The sequence below is a fragment of the Neomonachus schauinslandi genome, chromosome 3, assembly GCF_002201575.2.
Source record: "Neomonachus schauinslandi chromosome 3, ASM220157v2, whole genome shotgun sequence".
Classification (NCBI taxonomy): Eukaryota; Metazoa; Chordata; class Mammalia; order Carnivora; family Phocidae; genus Neomonachus; species Neomonachus schauinslandi.
Window position 1 is genome coordinate 121,692,557 of NC_058405.1, and position 18,274 is coordinate 121,710,830.

Sequence of the window (18,274 nt, forward strand, 5' to 3'; positions counted from 1 at the left end):
TTGGTAGTGGACCCTTCGGCCCCAGTCAGGCCTTCAGATGACTACCATCCCTGCTGGCAGGGATAATAGATGTTTATTGCTTTAGGCTTTTAAGTTTTGGGGGTAATTTGTTATGCAATAATAGATAACTAAAATGAGTATGAAGAGAAGGGTAGGGGAGAGCACTACTTTAAAAATTTTTTATATTCCTCTTCATTGTTTACTATTTTTATAATTAACATTTGTAATTTTTAAATAAAAAAACTTTAAGTTAAAGAGGGCAACCTTTAAGCCTCATCATTTGCTGGACCTAGAAAGAATCATACATATTTCAAAAAACATGTAAGAAACTCTTCCAATGACTAGCAGAAGTGACTGCATATATAGAGAAACAGGCCAAGAATATATAAAACATCTGCTGCTAGTGATATAAAACATAAGATTTTGTCAGTCATCGATCTTTATTATGTTTTTCTGCCTGTATATTACCCAGTCATCCCCGACCTTGCAAAGGAGAAAACCACAGAAGGGCATTTCTCTCTGTTGTACAAATGTTTGTGTTTGTGTTAACAAAGGACAAAGAGCTCCTTTCTGATTTTTTTCCTTCCAGAACCAGTACTTAAACTTACAGTTTTGATTAATGGTAATGCCCCTAGTTAAGACACCAGCTGAAGAAGATAAGTAAGTATTTAACATCTGCTTCTTTCTCATCACTCCATAGCCTTCCTCTGGGTTGTACCCATTTGAACTTCAGTATTTGTCTTTTGCTCGCATTATTTCTTCTCTTCTACCCAATTATTGTATCTCTGTACTCCTTGGGCAAACCCAGCAAATCAGTCCAGCCAGGTTGCAACGCAAGGACTTCCTAAAAAAAAACCATTGACTTAATGACTTCCCCTCTTCATAGTTACATTTAATTCCTGTTGAGCTAACGGCACCAGGGGACTGATGTCTGCATACTGTAGCAAATATTCCCATCATTTCTTCCTCTCCACTTAAAAACATTCTTTAGCTCTTACTAAAGTTAAGGGCCCCAGAGTTCTTTATGTGAGTATTGCATATACTGCTTTAGGGATTTTTATTCATGTACCAGATTTTTTTAAAAAGTAAATATTAATCTTTCCTGTTGTATGAATTAAACATCTGCAATTTTCCATATGTAATGATACCATCGAGGGAGAAAGGAGTGTAAGAGAAGAAGGGGAAAAGTCATTAAAAAGAGAATGTTAGGCTGGCTATTTCAAAGAAATCTAGACCTAGCCTGACTGTCTGAAAAGTTAAAGTAATTGTTCAACTTGAATTACATCATCATCCAAGTTGGGGTGCTCAGGGCATTCCAGTCATGGCTGTTCCAGCTAACCACCCAAGTAGTATAAAAACTGCTCTCAACCTGTTTTTATTCATTTTTAGTATCCAGGCTTAATTAACGTTCACACAGGAACTTGACACCTATTTGGCACACTTAAAATATGTTAGTAAAATAATCGTCCCAATATCCTCCAGTAGTCCCTTTTGCTAACATAGTCAAAGCATCCACTATAATATTCCCGAAAGACAGTGGAGATCTATACTGTTTTGACTATGGAAAGCAGGTCTTTTTGGATACTGAGTGTGTTATGGTCTCATTTGGATTGTGGTGGGTAAATAAGAGTGAAATAAAGTCCAAATAAACTGGCTCTTAAATCCCCATACTTGTATGGATTTATTTGGTCCTTTGATGTCTTTTTTGTTTCTCTGTTGGAATGTTTCAAATATGCACTTAAGTCACCCATAGAAAAGGCTGCTAATGTAAATGGACATGTGTTTAGAATGGACTGTCATCTTAACCTTCCCAGAGATGCAAAACCCATAAAGCACAAAGTGTCAATTGGAATTACCTCTTCTGTTTCCTCTTTTAAATATGAGAGATTGTAGAGTTCAGAGTGCCCTTTCCTTCTCGTCTATTTATTCAGGTGACTTAAATTTTGGCTGTTATAAGGAGGAGTTGACCCTCAACTCTAGGACATTCTTTTTAAAATTGAGTTTTAACTTTCATGCCTTACTGATTATTTTAAGAGTACTATCTGAGTCTTTGATACTCTATCTTCACCGTGTTTCCCATTAAAAAAAAAAATCTAGGGGCGCCTGGGTGGCTCAGTCGTTAAGCGTCTGCCTTCAGCTCAGGTCATGATCCCAGGGTCCTGGGATCGAGCCCCGCCATCAGGCTCCCTGCTCCGCGGGAAGCCTGCTTCTCCTTCTCCCACTCCCCTGCTTGTGTTCCCTCTCTTACTGTGTCTCTCTCTGTCAAATAAATAAAATCTTAAAAAAAAAAATCTATTAGGAATATAAAAGTGCATAATCTGAAGTATTTGAACTCATATTGTAAATGCTCTTCAAGTGGAAAAAATTTTTTATCAGAAAAGTAACACTAAAGAAAAATTGGAAAGCAGAGTTTGGAAAAATCATCTGTAAACTATGACTCAAATACAAGTGCTGCTAAAATAGACCTACACAGAGGTGAGGTGGGACATTGACCCAGCCAAGCACATCCAGGTTGGTATATTGAAACTGGTACATACCAACTCTTAAAAGCCCTAGAACCAAGGGGCTGTACAAGCATACAGACTGCCTTTTACATATAACATTTTATCACAAGCATTTTCAAGTAGAGTCTTCATAAGAGAAGGAATTCTGTTCCTTCAGGTTTGTCATTTTTTTAGAGTGTACTTAGAAAAGTCAAAATCTAGCTATATTATATCAACGGCTTCAACTAGGGTTGAATACTTAAGGTCTTACAGTTAGCTGTATAGTAGAAATGAGACACAATGTAAAAACTATTTTAAAAGCTTAAAGGATCATCCCCCCCCTTTGCTGAAAAATTACATCCCTCAAAAAAGCAGTTCAATGGAATGCAACCATGTTCTACCTGAGATGTCTAGGTTAGATCAGCCTCCCTGGCATGCTTGAGTGCATACTTCCCTTCAAAATGTGAATCCCTCCCAAAATTAGTATATTCGGAGCAGTAACAAAAATGTGTGTATAATGCTTTTAATGAACTTAATGAAATGACCCGCACTCTCTAGGGATTAAAGGTGAGATTTATGTAGTAGCAAATGGAGCTCTTGAAAGCAATTGGGTATCACGCTGGGTAATAGGAAGCATTCTGAAGTGATCACTTGAAGATTTTTGAGGAACAGAAATAGCATAATGCTGCCTCTCAATGTTATGGCAATGTCTGTATGATCACCTTGGCATCCCTAATATCTCTTTCTCCACAATCTCATTTTAGTCGTTTTTGCCTCTGGTCTTACGGGATTTAGTTTCAGATCCTAGGTTAGGTTAGTTCAGTTGGTCACCTCATTGTACTAATGAGGCCACAGAAGTATGTACTTTGGCTTTGTGGAGAGAATTCTCTCTTAACAGTAAACCTTTCCTTCACTTTCTGTTTCCCTATCTTGCCCAACCCCCCAAGGCTAGGAGATTGTGAGCCGATGAACATACGGGAGGCTTAGGGAAATAATGGAAAAAGCACTGATTTTGGAATCAGATGAAACTGAAATCAAGTGTACTCGTTAGATGGGATTCTTGGATAAATTACTTGACCTGTCTAAGCCTCAGATTTCTCATCTGAAAATTAAAGTTAAACAATATCAAGATTTGTTATGAGAATTAGGTAACATGAGTGGTATGACACACAGCTGTAGGGAGGTGGTCCTCTCAGTAATGCTAACTCTCTACTGTTACTAGTGCTCCCCTTCCAGCACATAGTAGGGTTGAACTTCATGGCCCACTTTTGGTTGAATGGGGCCCTGAAACTGGTTCTAGCTAATGAATTGTGAGCAAAAGTGATGTCTGTTTGAAACTGCCTGTGTAAGGCCCTTTCCTTTTGACATGGTGATAGGTGACATTCAAGGTGGTGGCTGTTCTCTCGGCTTGGGCTCAGTGGCTACTGAGGAGAATGTTCCTGCTGACCCACCTAGGGTGAGTAGAATAAACAAGAAATACATTTTGGCATTTTCAGACACTGAGATTTTGGTATTACTATTACAGCATAACCCAACCTATCCTGTTGCTTTCCTTTATTTGAACAACAAAGTATAAAAACGGAGAGAAGAAAAAAAAAAAGAGGGAGAGAAGAGGAACACAGTTTAATTAGTGGATTATGGAGACATCTGACAGATATTCTGATTTCTCCCTAGTCTTATGGTAAAGTTGTATTTCCAGACTGAATCTAGAAACAGCTTTTCTGGTGGTAGAGATGGATCTATGTTTCAGCCCAAGTAGAAGAGCTTGGGGGCGGGGCGCCTGGGTGGCTCAGTTAGTTAAGTGACTGCCTTCGGCTCAGGTCATGATCCTGGAGTCCCGGGATCGAGTCCCACATCAGGCTACCTGCTCAGCAGGGAGTCTACTTCTCCCTCTCCCGCTCCCCCTTCTTGTGCTCTCTCTCCCTCTCACTCTCTCTCTCAAATAAATAAGTAAAATCTTTAAAAAAAAAAAAAAAAGAAGAGCTTGGGGACGCAGAGATATGAGGGCAAGCTATTTACGGTGTCATAATGGACACTTGGGGAAATCCCCTAGGGCTTTCATGTATTTCAGATTTACTCTTGGGTGAATCAACAATATTGTCCTCTCCCTATCCCCTACTGGAAGTTTTACTTAGAAAGCATTGTTGAGTTCCAAAGAAACAAATCTATTATATTTATAAATAAAAATAAAGACAGTATCTCTTGGAAAGGAACATTTCTTTTCACTGAATAAAATTTAATTTTGAAAAAAATAAATGTTAGTCAGAATATTTAAATGTCCTAGTCCCTTCCCCTTCATTGAATTACTAGATTTATCAATAAAATCATCTTCTCAGAGGGCTAGTTGAATATGGCCTAGTAGCAATAAAAAAAAATGCAATAGAATGGCAAATTTTATTTTAACAAACGTTATTACATCCAGTGTCTCTGAATAATGAGAATGTTTACCAGCCCAAGTTGATAATGGGGGATTTTATGCATTATTTACTGTTAACTGAATTCCAGAATAATAATGGTGAACCTCTCTTAGTGCTCGTTGTAATGACAGCTGATTCATAATCATGATACTTTACAGAAAAATAAAAGGTAAACTTTATAGTAAGGTATTACTGTTGGCAGGCAGTATGCTGAGTGTTCTGAGCAGGATTGCATTCAGCTTCATATAACAGAACTCCAACCACAGTGGCTTAGCCAAGTGGAGTTCGTTTTTCCATGTACAAGAAGTTCAGAAGTAGGTAGTTCATTTCTGGCACAGCTGCTTGAGAAAATCCTCAAGGACCCAGATTCCTCCTAGCTTCCTGATCTATCATCCTTAGCTTTTGTTCTCTTGGTTACAAGATGGCTGCTTTTCTTCTAGGTGTTCTCATGTTATATGGAGTGAAAAAGGAAGAGCAAACAGCAAAATACACATCCTGGCTTGCTCTTTCCTCCCCGCCCCCTTTTTTTATATCAAACTATTGCTTTTCTGGAAACCCTTCCCTATAGAAGAGAAACATATGGTCACCATAGCTGTAAGGGAGTCTGTGGAGGGAGTATTTTAGCTGGGCATATTGCTACCCCAAAAGAAATCGTGTTTCTGATAATAAAAAAAAGAAAGGTAGAATGGGTCTTGGATAAACAACTAGCAATATTGTCCATTAAGCCTCAAGGGCATTATCCCAGATCTTTCAACAAACCTATGAAGAAGCTACCATTATTTCCCCATTTTATACATTAGGAAATCAAGGCACAGAGGGCTGAAATCACTTACCAAGGGTTACACAGATGGTAGGTGGCAACACAGGACGAGTCTAGGCACCCTATGGAAGATGATTCTCAAGTACTCACAAAAGGCAAAAATGGCAAGCTGATCGAGTTTGGAGCTTGGTTCTCCTGTGAGTCCTCTCACTGCTTAATCAATCACAGAGAGCCAGCTGGGGGCATGGCCAAGGTCTCTTGGGCAATTTGCCAGCAGGTCCCTATGGGAGGCAGTTATGCTGTCATACTTTCCTTGATGTAACCACATACTCTCAGACTCCAAATAGTCTTGAGGCAGCTGTGACAAGCATCAGTATGAGCCTGCTAATGAGGCAGCGTTCATGAGTGCAAAAAACTTCTTGGCACATCATGATTCTGGGAAGCAACATGGGTTGGGGGAGGGGTGACTTCGAAGGTGTGGTCTTCTGCCCTCTGGGTTTAGGGAGCTTTGTTTTAGGAAGGGTATAGGCACTTTGGGCTCAGGGAGAGAACAAATCATTTTGAAGCAACAAATATTGACAAAAATTTAAATAGTCATTAAAATGCCGGTGGTGGGGAGGGGGAGCTGTTTGTACTGCCCTGTTATCTTTATTCATTGTTTTAGTTAACTTTAACAGCTCCTGGCCTGTAGTAAAATACATGAAGTATAGCAACAAGAAAAAGGGCTCAGCTCAGGGCAGGAGAGCAGAGGCACTGGGAGCCAGCCAGTGTTCTCAGGTTGTAAAATAAAATCTCTAGACCAATCGGACACTGGCCTCGGGCCATGGCGGTGATTAATGCCAGAGTTGTACAAAGTGCTATGGTGGGAATGGTTAGCCAGGCTGTAGTGTGTGTGTGTGTGTGTTGGTTGGTTTTTTTTCTTTAAAGCAGCTTAACATGAAAAATAATTTTTAGCTGGTTTGAAATCTAAAAATAAAAAGGCTCGTTATTTTTCTTTTTAAATTAAGAACTTAAGCAACTTTATAGGAGAAAAGAAGCCTAAGAAACATTAACTCTAAACTGGTTACATCATTCCAGTTCTCTCCTGATCTTTGTTCAGATACTTTCACACAGTTTTATACAATTATAATTGTTAGAGTAGAAATACAATTCTGGGTTGTATTTTTCCACTTAAATTTATTTTATATGAACATTTTCATACTTATTTGAAATATGTATTTCTTTTTTTAAGCTTGAGTATTTTATTACGTAGATCTGCCATGGTTTGCTTAATCATCTCCCTATTTTTGAGCATATGGGCTGTTTTCATGGTTTTGCTGTTATAAATGATGCCACTTCCAACATCTTTGTACAAATTCTTTATTTCCTTTTTTTCCTTGAGGTTATTTCTTTATTCCTTTTGGTTATGTTCCCCAGTATGGTATTATTTAGTCAATAGGTATGAAGAGTTACTTGTCTCAGTGCTCTGACTTAACAGTGTCATCAGCAATGTAGAAACCCACCTGCTTTTCCACATCACCAGATGTGCTATTTATTTGCGTGTTGTCCCTTGATTGCCCATCTGCCCTTCCACACAATCTGCTTCAGAATGCTAGGGAGAGGAGCCTGCAAACCTCATTTCCCAGGCTTCGTTTCTAGCTGGCTTTCTGTTAGGTTCTGCCAATAGAAGTTTCCTGCAGAAAATTAGGAGGCATTCGAGAAAAAGAGGGGAGAAGTCATAGTTCTCTCTCCTTCTGTTTCTGGCAGTATCTCTAGAAGTGACTTCATTTCTGGATGCCCTCTCCCTGGTGTTCCCAGCATCCTGTTTAGCACTTCCAGTGACAAAGTATAAAGTGCAATCCTATTTTATTATAGTGTAACCTCCTTTTTGTTCCCTCAACTGCTGTCTTTCTGTCTTTACTAATCTCAGGGTTACTGACTTTTCCATTTTTGACCTTTCAGCTCTCCCAACAATATAATTTCCTATATTAAATGCTGTCTCTTTGAAATATCTAGTTTGGTTTCTATTTTCCTGACTGGACCCTGATAATATAAACTGGATCTTGTAATTCTAACATATATTTTATTAAGGCAGTATGTGTTTGATGGCTACCCAAAGTCTTATTTTTCATTTGTAAAAATTACGAGTGGAAATGGATTTTCTTAAACCTGTAAACATTTGACCCATTTTTCATCAACCTAATTGTTCTACAAGTCTCTACAACGATAAAAATCTCTAGATGGCTACATATATGTGCATTATTTAAAACAGTAAATCACTTGCATTTAACTGAAAAAATAAAAATAAAACTGTACACATTTCATTAGCAAATTAAATTGTAGATTTAAATCTAGTCTTAGAATCTTTATTCACTTTTGTTAGCTTATTTTTCTGTTTTAACAAATGCTATAGTGGATTGAGTGGTGGCCCCCAAAAGATATGTCTATGTCCAAATACCTGGAACATGTGAATGCTAACTTATTGGAAAAAGGGTCTGTTGATGTAATTAAATTAAGGATTTGGGTATTAGATCATCCTGGATTATCTGGGTAGGTGCCCAAAATCCAATTACAAGTGTCCTTATAGAAGAAAGGCAGAGAGGGGTGCCTGGTGGCTCAGTCAGTTAAGTGTTTGCCTTCAGCTCAGGTCATGATTTTGGGGGACTGCTCGGCGGGGAGTCTGCTTCTCCCTCTCCCTCTGCCCCTTACCCCTCCCTCCCGCTCGTGTTCTCTCTCTCTCTTTCTTGCAAATAAATAAATAAAATATATTTTAAAAAAGGGCAGAGAGAGATTTGAGCCAGACAGAATAGGAGAAGAAAGCACAGACACACAGAAGGAGAAGGCTGTGTGCAGTTGGAGGCAGAAACTGGCGTTATGTGGCTACAACCAAGAAATGCTGGAAGCCTCAGAAGCTGGAAGACTAAGGAAGGATTCTCCCCCACAGCCTCTGGAGGGAGTGGAGACACTGCCAACACTCTTAGTTTAGACTTCCAGCTTCCAGAATTATGAGAAAGGAAATCCCTTGTTGCTTTAAGCCACTGAGGGTTTGTGATTTGCCCTAGCAACTATAGGAAACTCATACAAATATTATATAATTTCAATATCTACTGTTGAAAACTATTTTTTCTTTATTCCATTTGTAGTATTCAAAGTATTTACACGTTAAAAGGGAAAAAGAGCACATAAATATTGCCATTAGATAATTGGGTTTCAGATGCTTCTTTACTTGTATCCATCTCTTATTTAGTATTTGTTCCCACCTTTTTTAGGTGAGATTTTTTTACAGGTTGTTCTGTTCTTTTCTGTTCCATTTTGCTGATGACTCAAATAAACCTGATAATTAGGCCTCTGTGTCATTCATGTTCAAGGGAAAAAAAAAAAACCTAATAGCTTTTTATTGAGCCAAGACTATTACAAATAATTTGTCTTTGTCTATCAGATGTTCCTTGACTTACAGGGAGCCACATCTCAAAAACCCATTATCAATTGAAAATACCATGACTCAAAATGCATTTAATACCCCTAACCTACCAAACAGCATAACTTAGCCTAGCCTGCCTTAAACATGCTCAGAGCACTTCCATTAGCCTACGGTTGGGCAAAATCATCAAACACAAAGCCCCCCAGCCCCCCCCGCCACTTTTTAAAGAGTGTGGAAAATCTCATGTAACGTATTGAATATGGTACTGAAAGTGAAACACAGAATGGTTGTGTGGGTACAGGATGGTGGTAATTGTACCCCTGAGGTAGTTGTTCACCCCTGAGATCCCGTGGCTGACCGGGGAGCTGTGGCCCACCACCACTGCCCAGCGCCATCAGAGAGGATCATGCCACATAGTACTCACCTGGGAAAAGATCAAAATTCAAAATTTGAAGTACAGTGTCTATGGAATGTGTATCACTTTTCTGCCATCGTGAAGTCGAGAAATCGTAAACGAACCAGAAGACAGGCACCATATGTATGGTTTTTCCTTTCAATCCTTTTTTTTTTTTTCATTTTCAATAATCTATTTTCCTGTTCTTTTCCCTTTCTTTTGCTTCTTCTTAGACATATGATTCCCAACCTGTTTTTTTGTTTTTGTTTTTGTTTTTTTTAATGGTAAGGAGCCCCTGGGTGGCTCACTTGGCTAAGCCTCTGACTCTTGCTTTCGGCTCAGGTCATGATTCCAGGGTCATGGACTTGAGCCCCACATGGGTCTTCGTGCTCAGCACTCAGCGCAGAGTCTGCTTGTCCCTCTCCCTCTGCTCCTCCCCCTGCTTGTGCTCTCTCTCTCTAAAACAAATAAATAAAATCTTTGAAAAAATTGTGGTAAAGCACACATGCTTATTTTTTAATCACCAAAGAGCCCCTTGATTATTTCCCCCCATATAGTTCATAATTTGGAGGATTTTTGTCTTTAACCTATATTTGCCACAGGTGGTGGATATTTGTTGGTTTGCTTCTCCCTAATCAGATATTCATTTGGGAACTTACCCTTTCTTGGTGTAGCCCACATGGTTCAAGGCAAACTAACCATCTCCTCTGACACCAGAGCTAGGCCATGACTGACCTAGGTAATCAGCACATTCCAGCTCTGTCCACTGACATTGATTTAGATAGAAGAGGGCATTGGACCACATGGTCCAATCAAGGTCAATTTCAGGGCTCTTGCTTGGAATGTTGGGACAGGAATGTGCATTCTCTCCTACTGGATATAAACAAGGAAGCATACAGCCCAGCTGAGGTTAGTAGTTACCTTACTAAGGGGAATTGATGTTAAGATGAGGGATGAAGCTTACTTGTACATAGCTGAGCAGAGGAGGAAAAGAAAATGGATCTTTGATTACCTTGGTGAGTTTCTGGATCATCTAATTTTGAAGTTTGCTTTACCTGTGGCCTTGGCACTTAAGTGAGCCAGTTACACTGTTATTGGTTAAGTCCTTTTAAGCTGAGTTTTTTCTGATTCTAGCCTTAACTGGTATATCAAGATATAATTATTTTTATTAAGACATGTAAATTTGAGTCTTTGATCCATAATTGTAACACCTGTTACCATTTATCTGCTATGTGTCATTACATTGAAAAGTAGGTACTATTATTCAGCCATAAAAAAGAATGAAATCTTGCCATTTGCAACAACATGGATAGAACTAGAGAGTGTAATGCTAAGTGAAATAAGTCAGTCAGAGGGACGCCTGAGTGGCTCAGTTGGTTAAGAGACTGCCTTCGGCTCAGGTCATGATCCTGGAGTCCCGGGATCGAGTCCCGCATCGGGCTCCCTGCTGAGCAGAGAGTCTGCTTCTCCCTCTGACCCTCCCCCCTCTCATGTGCGCGCTCTCTCTCTCTCAAATAAATAAAATCTTAAAAAAAAAAAAATAAGTCAGTCAGAGAAAGAAAAATACCATATGATTTCACTCATATGTGGAATTTAAGAAACAAAACAAATGGGGGCACCTGGGTGGCTCAGTCATTAAGTGTCTGCCTTCAGCTCAGATCATGATCCTAGGGCTAGAATGGAGCCCCGCATCGGACTCCCTGCTCAACAGGGAGCCTTCTTCTCCCTCTCCCTCTCTCCCCAGCCCCCCCCCCCCCTTGTGCTCTCTGGCTCTCTCTTTATCTATTTCTGTAAAATAAATAAATAAAAATCTTAAAAAAAAAAGGAAACAAAACAAATAGGCAAAAAGGGGAAGAAAAGAGACAGAGAGGCAAACCAAGACACAGAGTCTTAACTGTAGAGAACACACTGATGGTTACCAGAGGGGAGGTGGCTAGGGGAGATGAGTGAAATAGGGGATGGGGATTAAGAAGTGCACTTGTTGTGATGAGCACTGGGTAATGTATGGAAGTGTTGAATCACTATATCGTACACCTGCAACTAATATTACATGGTATGTTAACTAACTGGAATTAAAATAAAGACAACAACAAAAAGAAAAGTACTCACAATCACAGTCATTAAAAATATAACTCTTATGTGAGCTGCAGAGAGGAGTAGAAGGGCACAAAAGGACACACAGAAGCAATCCTTTATTTTATTTTATTTTTTTAAATATATATTTTTTTATTTATTCATTCAAGACACAGAGGTACAGAGAGAGAGAGAGAGCATGGGCAGGGGGAGAAGCAGAGGGAGGGGGAGAAGCAGACTCCCCGCCGAGCAGGGAGCCCGATGCGGGGCTCGATCCCAGGACCCTGGGATCATGACCTGAGCTGAAGGCAGACGCTTAACCATCTGAGCCACCCAGGTGCCCCTTATTTTATTTTTTAAGATTTATTTATTTATTTGAGAAAGAGAGAGCACATGTGCCCGTTGGGGGGGGAGAGGTGGTGCAGAGGGAGAGAGAATCCTCAGGCAGGCTCCATGCTGAGAGCAGAGCCCAAAACAGGGCTCAATCCCAGGACCCTGAGATCATGATCTGAGCCGAAATCAAGAGTTAGATGATCAACCAACTGAGCCACCCAGGCGCCCCAACTTTAAATTTAATAATAGGCACTCTCTCATTCTTAAAATGTTTTTTGAGGGGTGCCTGGCTGGCTCTTGATCTTGAGATCATGAGTTCAAGCCCCTCACTGGGGTTAGAGATTACATAAAAAAAATAAAAAATTTATTTATTTGAGAGAGAGAGAGAGAGCAGAGCAAGAGAGAGAGAAGCAGGGGTGGGGGTTGGCAGGGGTGGGGGGTGAGGAGAAGGAGAAGCAGGCTCCCTGATGAGTAGGGACCCTGATGCAGGGCTCAATCCCAGGACCCTGGGATCATGACCTGAGCCGAAGGCACACACTTAACCAGCTGAGCCACCCAGGTGCCCCTAAAAAAATAAAATAAAATAAAAATGTTCCTTAGTGCACTCATTGCAGGAAACTTCTTGGTGGGGGGTGGGAGGGAATCCTTTATACACATTGCTTCATCCTTTTGCTATCTTACAGTTTCCTTTTACCTCTTCTTAGAAGCAAACACAAATTCCTCTCCTTGTCACACTCAGAGCAGTCTGTCCCTTATCTGTGATATCTTGCTAGTTAACTCATACTCGGGACCAAAGGTCTCACTTCCTGACCCAATAAATGTTTTCCCAGTAAAGATCTGCTACAGGGGAATTCTGATGCCAGTTATTAAGATAACAGTTTCACCTTGGGGTGCAATGAGGTTAAATCACTTTGCCAACAGCTCATAGCTAAAAGGGGCAGAATTGGGATGTGACTGCAGGTCTGCCTGTCTCTAAAGCCTAAGGCCTTTTTATTAAGCCATGGAACTCTCAACGAGAACGTTAAAGGTGTGACTTCTGAGTCTAGGTTAGACAAGGGCATACAGCTTCTGCTGTGGCTCTTGGGAACTCACTCTGCAAGCCTTTAGCTGCCATGTAAGACGTTTGGCTATGCTGAGGCCACCACGTGGAGAAACCATATAGCCAGATGGAGAGATGCCTAAGAGGCCCTAGCTCTTCTAGGTACCAGACCGCACTGAGCTATATTCTGAATGTAGCTCATGAGGCATCCTGAGTGAGAACTCCCTGGCTGAGCCCAGACTGTGGATCATTATTGTACAAAGACACTAAGTTTGCAGTGGTTCTTCACACAGCAATAGATGACTTGGAAAAAATGCAGAATTTATATTCACTCAATCATGCAACATGTTCCTTGTCCTTATGGAGTTCACATTCTAGCAGAAAAAGCTGTCAACTTTTAAGCCACTCTGCCATTTAGCTATGGGCATTATTTATTGTACAGATTGCTCTTGTCAAGGGCCTCTGGAAGTTATGTTTCAATCAACATCTGGAGCCCGTCTTTGTTTTTGGTACATTCGTCATTCTAAGTGATGATACCCAGGACCCTTTTTTTTTTTTTAAAGATTATTTATTTATTTATTTGACAGAGAGAGACACAGCGAGAGAGGGAACACAAGCAGGGGGAGTGGGAGAGGGAGAAGCAGACTCCCTGCCGAGCAGGGAGCCCGATGTGGGGCTCGATCCCAGGACCCTGGGATCATGACCTGAGCCAAAGGCAGACGCTTAACAACTGAGCCACCCAGGCGCCCCCCCCCAGGACCCTTTTTTAATGGGTCTTTTTAAAAATACTTTTTAAAAAAAGTATTATTTTGGTTTTCAACTTCCTGAGTATTTTTCCCAATCTGATTTTTTAAAAAATTAAACTTTTTTGTTTTGAGATCATTGTTAATAACACATGCAGTTGTAAGAAATAATTCAAAGCTCTCTTATAAAAACAAACAAACAAACAAACAAAAAACAAAGCTCTCCTGAACCCTTTACCTAGTTTATTCCAAACAGTAGTGTCTTGCAAAGCTATAGTGTACTGCCATGGGGGTATTGATGTTGACAGTCAAGAAACAGAACATTCCCATCACTACAAGGATCTCTTCTGATGTCCTTTCATAGCTCCCTCCCCTTCACATCATCCCTGACTCCTGGCAACCACTAACCTGTCCTCCATTTTTATAGTTTTGTCATTTCAAGAATGTTATGTAAATGGATCTTTCATTATGTAACCTTTTAGAATTGGCTTCTCTCATTCAGTATAATTCCCTGGAAATTCATCCAGGTTGTGTGCATCAATGTCCATTCCTTTTTTTTTTTTTTTTTTGAAGATTTTATTTATTTATTTATTTGACAGAGAAAGAGACAGCTAGAGAGGGAACACAAGCAGGGGGAGTGGGAGAGGGAGAAGCAGGCTTCCTGTGGAGAGGGAGCCCAATGTGGGGCTCGATCCCAGGACCGTGGGATCACGATCTGAGCCAAAGGCAGACGCTTAACGACTGAGCCACCCAGGCACTCCAATGTCCATTCTTTTTTATTGCTGACTAGTATTCCATGGATGTTCCACAGTTTGTCTGACCATCCCTTGGTGGAAGGATGTCTGGATTATTTCTACTTTTCGCTATTACAAAAGAAGCTGCTATGAACACTTGTGTATAGGTTTTTGCATAAACACAAGTCTTCATTTATTTGGGGTAAATGTCCAGGAGTGCGATTGTTGGGTCATATGGTGGTTGCATGTTTAGTTTTTTTTAAAAGAAATTGCCCAACAGTTTTCAAGGGTGCTGTTTCATTTTATATTTCCATCGGCAATGTATGAGTGATTCAGTTTCTCCACATGCCACCTGATTTTGAATGGTAAGTTAAATATAGTTTCCCAGATAAATATTAGGACATTTTTTTCCCCCTTTGCAGGTAGCAATTCTTTGTCAACAAGCTTTAGGCCTCTAACATTCTGATTGGCTCTTAGGGGTAGGATGAGGGAGTGAAGAATTAGAAAGAAGATGAAGACGGATGAGGACACCATCTAATTTTAACCCCCAGTGACTGCTGTCTTATTTTGGGTTCCTGATGTCTTGTTTTAACCTGTTTCTATTGTAATTGTATCAGTAATCTCTTTCCCTTCAGGAGGTCTTTTCAAAGGCACTGAAAACCTTGAAGAGAGGCGAAGAGAGGCAAAGAGGAGCTGTAAAAGCAAAAAAAGGCTTAGGAAGAGCTTTGAATCCACTGAAAGGTAGCAGGGCTTTAGCTGCAGCTCACTAGGTAGTCAAATCAATCTTTACTAAGTAGCTGGTTTTTAGAGCAAATGCTCTAGGTAAGAGGTGACTTCTCTAATGAAGCCCAGTGGTTTAATTTCTCGTGATAATTACATTGTGCCCTATTTTCTCTCAGGCAGACATGACTCCTGTTAAAGCTACTGAAACATTGAGACATGACACACACAGAAGATAGAGCAAAAGTTTATATTTAAACATTTCTGCCCCAAATTGAAAATGTTCAGATCCTTAATAGACTGTTTTAGATAGAGCTTCTAATTATTGCATTAAAATTCCAAGACTAGTTTAAAAATTAGTTTTCTAAATGCAGGAATCCTGCTTTATGTACATTTTGTCTTGGAAACTATGTCTGTCTATTCTGCATCGCCTCTTAGGGGAGAAACCTCTCAGTTCTAGGAAATTGATTATTATCATCATCATCATCACCATCAATATTCCTCATCTGTGTCTGGATTATGTTGTCTGATCATCAAAGGGAAAACAGCAAACTGATTTTGAAATAAAACCAAAGTTTCCATTTTGGCTAGGCTGTCCATATTTATGCTCCCCAGCCCCACCACCTGGCTTAAACCGAATCTTTTGGTAGGTGTTATTCCCTGATTTATATTTCTTCAAATAAATACGCAACTGCAAAGGAGGTTTGACTAGTGCCTGGTCTTACAGAAAATATTTATATGGGTTCAAGCTCACAATCTCATTAGTGTTGGTCAGCACTATTTCACAGAATTGAAAGGATGGTTTGTTATTAGTAATGTAAGTAAGATTGTAGTGGCACTAGCGAAGAATCTGAGCAAGAATTTTTTAAAGGAGACCTTTCCTTTAAATCAATACACTGTGTAATTAAGAATTTCCATATATTGATTTGCATAACGTGAGGTACACTTATATTTTATATATACTGCGATTTTTCCTCTTCAACACAGGAGAAATATGGAACTCTGTAAATGGCTCCTGACTGCTTCTGTTTGAGAGAACTGTCAATTTACCCCCAGATGAGCCTCTGAGAGCTTAATTGGAGTTATTATCTACTACTAAATCATCTTTAAGGCACTCTTCCTTTCACATTTGGCAAATGTGGGCATTCTGGACTCCTCTGATCAAGACTTTAGGTTGTTATTCCAACCAAAGTGGCCCTGGGTAATGGGGAGGGAAAAGCATAGCTTATTGTCGACTAAATAAAAGTTAGCTTTTGTAGAGCACTTTCTAATTACTGAAGCACTGTTCACCTTATTTCGTTTAATCTTCCCAACAAACCCGTGAGGCAGAGATTCTATGCTCTCCTTCTTATTTCATAGATGAGAGGCCAGAGACTTGAAAAGACTAAACGAATTGCCAGGAATCACAAACAATAACTGCCAAAGTCAGAACCGGGATCTAGATTTTATAACTCTAGTGTCAGTGTCTTTTATACAACTTCTTGAGAAGAGCGAAAGCACCACTCCCAAGGTGGTGAGTATTAAAATGCATTTCTTATACTCAAAGTTAACAGCACATTTCTTTGTAAGCCATCTTAACCAGACATTTATTGGAAGGATTACTACCTGATTGCATTACCTCGCCCTTCCTAAACATGGGAAATTTCTATTTCTCCCTATAGACCATTTCACCATCAGAAGATTGAACTAAATCTACGTTTAAAATGTTAATCAATGGCATGCCATCTTAAACAAAATTCTCCTGGGATTTTAGTTACTCCTATATTCTTAAAAGGAAATGTGAACCCCTGCATCTATTTCTCTATTTTCTTCCCTCAGTGGATTCCTGATAGGTTTAAATAATTCACTGCCTAGCCCCTTTTGGATAAGTTTCTACAATATTGGGAGGCCATGTGCTAGACCCGCAGAGGGGTTTATATGTCCCATTAGATGACTCTTAATTTGACTGCCTGGCTGTCTACAAATATGGCTTTTGATATCCCAAGACAAATGTCTGCCGTTAGCCCACCTCTCCATGGTGTTGATACACGTGTGTGACCATGAATTGTTCTATACCCAGGAACTGTGTAGGATATGCAGTTTCATTGCTTTTCCCAACAGATTTCTAACTATCGCCCAATTTATTTCAGTATTCCCCATGTCTTTAAAAATGCTTTTCCTCCCCAAAGTGTTAAAAGGGAAAGGAAGAATGAATGGACCAAAGGAGAATGCATTATGTAAACTTTAAAAAGACATTCCAAAATAGGCAAAAAGTGTTTGTGGGCTGAATTATTTTGAGTCTGGATTTCCTACCTTGCCTTAATTTTTTTTTTTTAGTCCCATCTCAGTTTTTGTATTTAATTCCTACACTGTTTTAAACATTTCACTTCTCACTATGTATTCTATACTACACATACCATAATAAACACTGGCTCTGATCCTAACTTAGGCTTGATTTAAAATAGAAGTACTTAAGAATCTGAGCAAGGGGAAAAAAGCATACTAACACTCATGAGACACATTCTTTTCTCACGCCTTCTTCAGCCTATTGCCCTGGGCAGTAAATTGTATAGTAAAATAACTAGTTTATTATTTGCTGTTTTCTTTCGCTCTGCTGAGAAAAGCTACCATGCTGGCAAACCAACAGAAAATTTTAAAATGGAATACAATGTATTGCATACATGTTTGGTAAATGTGTTCAGCATATAACATTAATGTGATCTATATTTGTCTTTCAATTATTTTTTTCAGCTGGAATCAACAGAAATGTAATGAGTGAGTTTTTTAAATTCAATGGGATGATCAGAAATGCTCTAAGGAATGCAAGAGGTGATTCTTGCTCTCCTGTCCCCCTAAAAATAAGAACAATCACCTAACAACTAACTAAAAATATCTTTTTTTTTAAAAGGGAAAAGCAGATATTTAAGCAGCATTGAAATTTGTTTTTTGAACTTGTGCTCAGCTAATACTTCATATTTTTAGATTCTTAGGAAATGTTCAAAGTTTTCTCTTACAGACTTAATCTTAATGGATCCCCCCCCCCCCCCACTTTTTCCCCCCTCACCCATGAATTCTGATCACTGTGTTTTTGGCCTTGTCTTCTATAAAATGTACCATTTTCACTCACAGCTTAAGACAGCTTTGATGTTCTTAGTATGACATACTATATGTAATGTTAGCTGTTTAAAGCTGGAGATCA